Source organism: Ambystoma mexicanum, chromosome 10 (genome assembly GCF_040938575.1).
Source record: "Ambystoma mexicanum isolate Mex_15411 chromosome 10, UKY_AmexF1_1, whole genome shotgun sequence".
Lineage (NCBI taxonomy): Eukaryota > Metazoa > Chordata > Amphibia > Caudata > Ambystomatidae > Ambystoma > Ambystoma mexicanum.
In genome coordinates, this window is record NC_090932.1 from 1,264,664,282 (window position 1) to 1,264,670,281 (window position 6,000).

Genomic DNA, 6,000 nt, shown 5'->3' on the forward strand with positions numbered 1-6,000 from the left:
TTGGGCTCAAACACAGTTCAGTTTCCTATCAGCTTCCTTCGACTCACCCACTGTCTTGAGTCCGCTTGGTTTGCTGCTGGAGTCAAGGACGGTATCACGGTAGCCAGCATGCCTCGCTGCCTATGTTATTAATGCAGGAGGCCCCCGTACACCAGTGAGATCTGTTGCTCCACACATCAGCTATGTTTCCCGGTCTTGTAATTCCCATTCCGGAGGCTTCGCAGGTCTGAGTTGAAAAGGGCAAGGGCAATTCCCCCTTCCTCGTCCCTCCTGGTCTCGCTGCTTTTCTCGTCCGTTTGAACTGCCGGTTTGGTATAACTGTTTCCGCGTGTGTTCGGCCTTGCTCGTAGTGTGCTCTCGTGCTCTGCCTTTTATCGCTGTGGGGAAGGTAATGGGCCATCAGGTGTGCGTGGTTATTGTTAATTGCCTGACTCTGTCTGACCTGTGTATTAGGACATGTCAGGTAAATGGCTCTTGTGTTAGTCCGTTGTCTGTTACGGTGTAAGACAATGTTTGTGTTGGAAAAGGGGGTGGGTTAGAGCTTCTAAATATCCTATAGGGTAGGATGGGGGAAAAGGTGTTACAAGGAAGGGGGTACAGTGGCTCAACCTTCGGTGTCCCACTTCACTCCCCAAAGACCCCTCATCCAGGTGATTCCTCCCCAACTGGTCCACCCCCAGGAACTTGATCCAATAGTGATGGCCGTGTCCTGGCCACCTGGACGACAGATCTCCGGGGACTAGCGAGAGGTTTCTCACAGTACACAGCAGGGCTAATAATATGACACACTCTGGGCTGTTTTTTCTCTAAACCTGTCAGCGCAGAAAACGTTCACAATTTTTTTGCATTTTTTACAGATATGACTGGAAATTAACAGTTTCTTTTTTACAAACATGTGCACTTTTATTCCCAAACCGCACAGATATTGGGGCTGCTCTCTTGCCCTGGCAAGCCTGGAACTAGGCAAACCCGCTCTGAGAGATTTAGAAAACACACACACACACACAATTATCTGGGGTAATAGGTACCGATACATCAATGGGGACTTGTAGCATAATATACCTTTTGAGGGCCAAATTGGGGGTTTGCACCATAATGAAACTTTATTCACAGTCTACAAGACTCCTACTTCGTCCTCCCACTTCCCAAAACCACAGGGGCTATGCTGACCCACAATCCTGTGCAGGAAGATTAATAATAATTAGGCGCTTCGGGTCAGTGAAGTGATCTTCAAGCACAAACTTCTACTGGCAAACTAAATGTATGTACAGTATATTCCACACTCTCAAAATGGTCACACATTGATCAAATGAAGACTAAGCATTTCCAAACCCCAAGGAAACAGCCTATGATATCCAGACCAGTACTCAGCACAACAGAAACACAAGACAGTACAGAAACAAAATTAGCATAGTGCCACCTATTAGCAGGCAGAGGTTACTCCAACAGGTTTAAACAAAGCACATCAATCTAAGCACAGGCATATGTATGTGAAACAAGGTAGAAATATAAGGGGGAGCACAGAACGGGCAGCAGACGACCCTGAGGGGCTACGAAGTAGTGGGATCTGCACAGGGTCTGGAGACTACGCACAAGCATAGATTACTAGAAGCTAGGAGTAACTTCCACATGGAGCAGGGTGCTAACATGAAGTCAGCGACCCTGCACCTGCACAGGTCCCTGCAATTACATAATGGGAAGAAGCAAAGCAGCACAGAGGGGCAATAAGGGCTTTCCAGGTGGACAGGCCTCCAGCAGCCGGGAACAGCACTCAGGCAGACCTGACAGCAGAACACCTGCTGAAGCATAGTCTCTCCTAAAGGTCTCCAAGGAAAAGCTCCCTAAGGCCAGGGGCTTAGGGCTAAATATAGCCAAAGAGACAGACCAAGTGGATGTGGTGACTGGAGGAGGGAGACTAGGGATACATAGAGTGTAAAAAAAAAAAAAACAAATGTCACGTTTTCCAACTGTCACTCAGAAAAGTCTAGGATACAAGATCTGGGGGATGGGCTGATCAGGAAAGCTGGAGTACAGGAACATTCTAGCCTATTGGAATCAGTGAAGTCCGTTGAATGAAGGTCCTTAGTAAAAAATGACTGTCCATAGAAATCAATTTAATTTAAAAGCATATTTACGGCTTGAACGTGTGAGGTGCCCGGAGTGCTCTGGCTTGCTGGAGGCTCCCTGGAGGGCTGGCTTGCCGCGGATTGGCACTCACAATCTCGGACGACTGAAACCGCGGCTTCTGGAGCTTTTGTGGCTCTGTTGGAGGCTTGCCGCGGATTGGCATTCACAATCTCGGACGACTGAAACCGCGGCATCTGGAGTTTTGTGGCTCTGTTGGAGGCCTGAATTAAGTAAGTGAGCTGTTGTGTTACGGGGGGTTATCCTGACACGTCCCACCCCTCAGCAACACTTGACAGCTGGAGCCGGGGCGCGAGCGTGTGCGGCGCCCGGAGAGCTCTGGGCTTGTTGGCAGCCTGCTGGAGGCGAGTAAAAGAGGTACCGCCATAGGAATCTGACTTCAGGGGGGCGGTAAAAACACTATTTAGGGTCCTATTTTAAAATTTTTGGATCTTCAGCAGCACATCACAAGCTTTACTTACTTTATTCTTAAGATAAGAGCATTGGGGTCTGAATTTTGGAGAAGAGCATTGAAAGTTAAGCGCTCTTATTGTGACCCTGAAGCTATTATTGTGCTGCTGAACTTATAAAACGTCTAGAGTGGATTAATACCAGACAGTCCAGCTTTATATATTAATAACGACTTAAAACAAAATAGCCCTATGCCTCCACGTAAGAAGCTTCAAGCACCCTATAATCTGCGACAGCGGAAAATAGGGAATAGCCCAACGAAAGGCGAGAGAACGTTGGATAATGAGAAGCTAACAAAGCTAGCACCGGTCACCAAAGGTGCAATAACAGACTTTTTCCCAGTGAACCTGCATCCTGAAAATAACTCTACCATTATGGATGAGGGGGAGGCGAATAAGACGGACCTGCAGGATCAAGAGAGCTTTGGAGATATTGATAACAACTCTCTATTGGAGCTATGTCTCTCTATGCAAAGATCGATGACACCTGCGGCGATCAAAGCATTACAACCGGCTCCGAGAGATCAAATTGAGGGAGCTACACAATCACAGAAAGCTGGCCTTGTGAGACTATCAACAACACCTAATTTAGAAATCCTCAATGACTCCGAGCCGGAACTCAGAGAGGAGGACGCAAGCTGTATTACATCACCCAGCCCCATAGACCTGGCTGAATTACAATCGTCGGTTGCATCTGTACAATTTGCACTCAAGATTTTGCTAAAACTATGTGGACGCATATTGGAAACCACATTAAGTTTACATACACAAAACCCTGCTGCAGAAATAACTATTGTCAGACCTACAGAGGAGAGCTTGGGCCCAATTCCAACAGTACCTGAGATAGTGGAAAACCCGGAAAGGTCTCCTAATACAGTTAGCACATTTGAAGTATTTCTCTCCCGTAAGCAGCGGAGACTGGCTAAAAGAGCTGCAATGAGAAAGAAGGCTGGTGAGGTGATACCTCCGGTATTGGAGATCGAGACACTAGGGAATAATAAGAAAAAACCTAGGAAACCAATTGCAGGTGGGGGCAAACGTAAGAAGAAGCAAGCAGGCTATCTAACAAGCTGGGCACTGTCAGATGATGAAGGGGACCACGATATAGAAGGTGGCACTACTCCCGTACCTGTTAATATAGCTGACACTGAACAGCCAGAGGAAATTTATGTAATGGATGGTGAAGGTAACATACCAGCTGATAGCGATCAAAGCAATATGGAACCTGTGGTCAATCCTAAGAATAAGGAGGTTCCTCCTAAAGAGAACAGGATATGCCTCATTAAAAATTTGTACCAACAAAGCGAAAACTGCTGGCTTGCTAGAACTGAGCTAATGACTAGATTCCACGCTGTTCCACAACTACGAGTACTAAGATCAGACGACTTTGAATTTGTTGAGCCGCTGCAAGTGCCCAATGCCAATGTCTCCGCCATCCATTGCAAATTTATTTCTTCTGCTCAACTGATACGCAATTACAAAGAAAGTCTTCGAGATGTTGACATCGAAGTAGATACCGATCCTGACCAGGAGGATCCAAATTGGCCACGAAAAATCCCCTTAGTGGTAAAAGAATCCACCGAAAGTCTGCCTAAATTGAAAAGTGATCAGGTAGCGATAGCTGATGTCCAAAATGTGTTAACTTGGCTAGTATCAGCATTACCAAAGGTGGTGAATTCAAATTGAACTTCCTCACTTGTATCATGGAACTGCAGAGGTTTTAAGCATCTATTTGCCGCGGCAGGTTCTCTCCAGCTCTTAACTGAAAACACTTGTATATGTCTGCAAGAGACCTGGCTGAGGACATCTATTATCCTTAACGGTTATTCAATTTACCAATCTCTTGCGACGAAGGGAAGGAGAGGGAGACCTTATGGAGGGCTGATCATAGGCATTAGAAACACTGTTAAATCTAGACAGCTGGAGACATTATCCAGCGATAAAGTGATTGCAGTGGAAATGGAGAGCATAAGTGATGGAGGCAAAGAAAACATACTCATCATTAATCTATATAGCCCACCTTATGGAAATGGAACCGAACCTCTTCAAGAAGCTATTCACGAATTACTAGCAGCATGGGTGATCGATCCAATTAATAAATCGGTAATTATAGCTGGGGACTTTAATTGTCATATGCCAGGCGTAACTGTCCCTACGAGTAATCATCTGCTGAATCCAACAAATAATTTGAAGCATAAAATTAAAGATCCAATTGGTACCTCTTGGCAGTCATTTTTCAATGAATGGGAAATGGAGATGATAAACGGCAGAACTCCAAGTGACAATCCTGGAAACTACACCTGGCATAGTAGGAAAGCAAAAAGTGCCTTGGACTATATATTTGTGAGCCCTCAGATGGCCCTGAATGTAAGAGATTTAAAGATCACCACAAATGAATGGAGTGATCACTCTACTCTCGTGTTAATGTGTAATATAGGTGTGACAGCTACACATACTAAACCCCTGGGGGACATGTCATCTAATCACACAGGCACTCGAATACGCTGGTCGGATAAAAACATTAACGCAGCTGTTAACTCGGTACAAACTATGGACGATAACATACTGTCCCAGCTCCAAAGCATGTCTTTAAATGAGTTGGAGCAATGGGCCACCACTTTTTCCTCTGTACATGCGACATCTGCAGTAAACCAAATAGCGACAGATGATAAAATATCAGTAACATACGACAAAAGTATAAGAGATGCCAAACGCAAGTTGAGAGCTGAAATTCGGCAGGCTAAATGTACTAGCACAACCTTTGGAGACTACCATGGAGTATGCAGGACCCTAAAAAACAAATACAGAGGGTGGATTAAAGCCAAAAGGATTGAGCAAAAACTTAAGCAATGGCAGTCAATGGTTCAAATCATATGCTCCAAAAACTCGAGAAGCATATGGTCGTTACTGGGCCAAGCAAGGGGCAGTGGTTGTAGGGATCTGATCAACCTGATAAGTGCAAATGAATGGTCAGACTTCCTTACATGCCGAAATATCGCCAATGAAGAGATGGGCAAGCCGGTAGAAAAGATGACACCAAGGTCCGTCCCATTTAACTTAACAAATGAACACTTAATTTGTAAAATTAAAAAGCTTAAGTCATCCAGGGCTCCTGGGCCCAATGGTCTTTCAAATGCTGTATTGAGGAGCCAGCCGGAATTCTGGGCTAAATTTGTAAGCATATTATTTGGTAAAGTACTAGCAGTCGGGAAGATTCCTAAATCATGGCAACATGCCTATTTAATTCCAATCTTTAAGAAAGGAGTCAAGAAGGATCCCTGTAATTACAGACTACTTTCAATGTTAGACTGCACTGGGAAACTCTTTGCAGCACTTCTATTGGAGAAATTAGAAGAATGGGCGTCCAAAACTGAAATATTTAATACATTTCAAAGTGGTTTCCGGA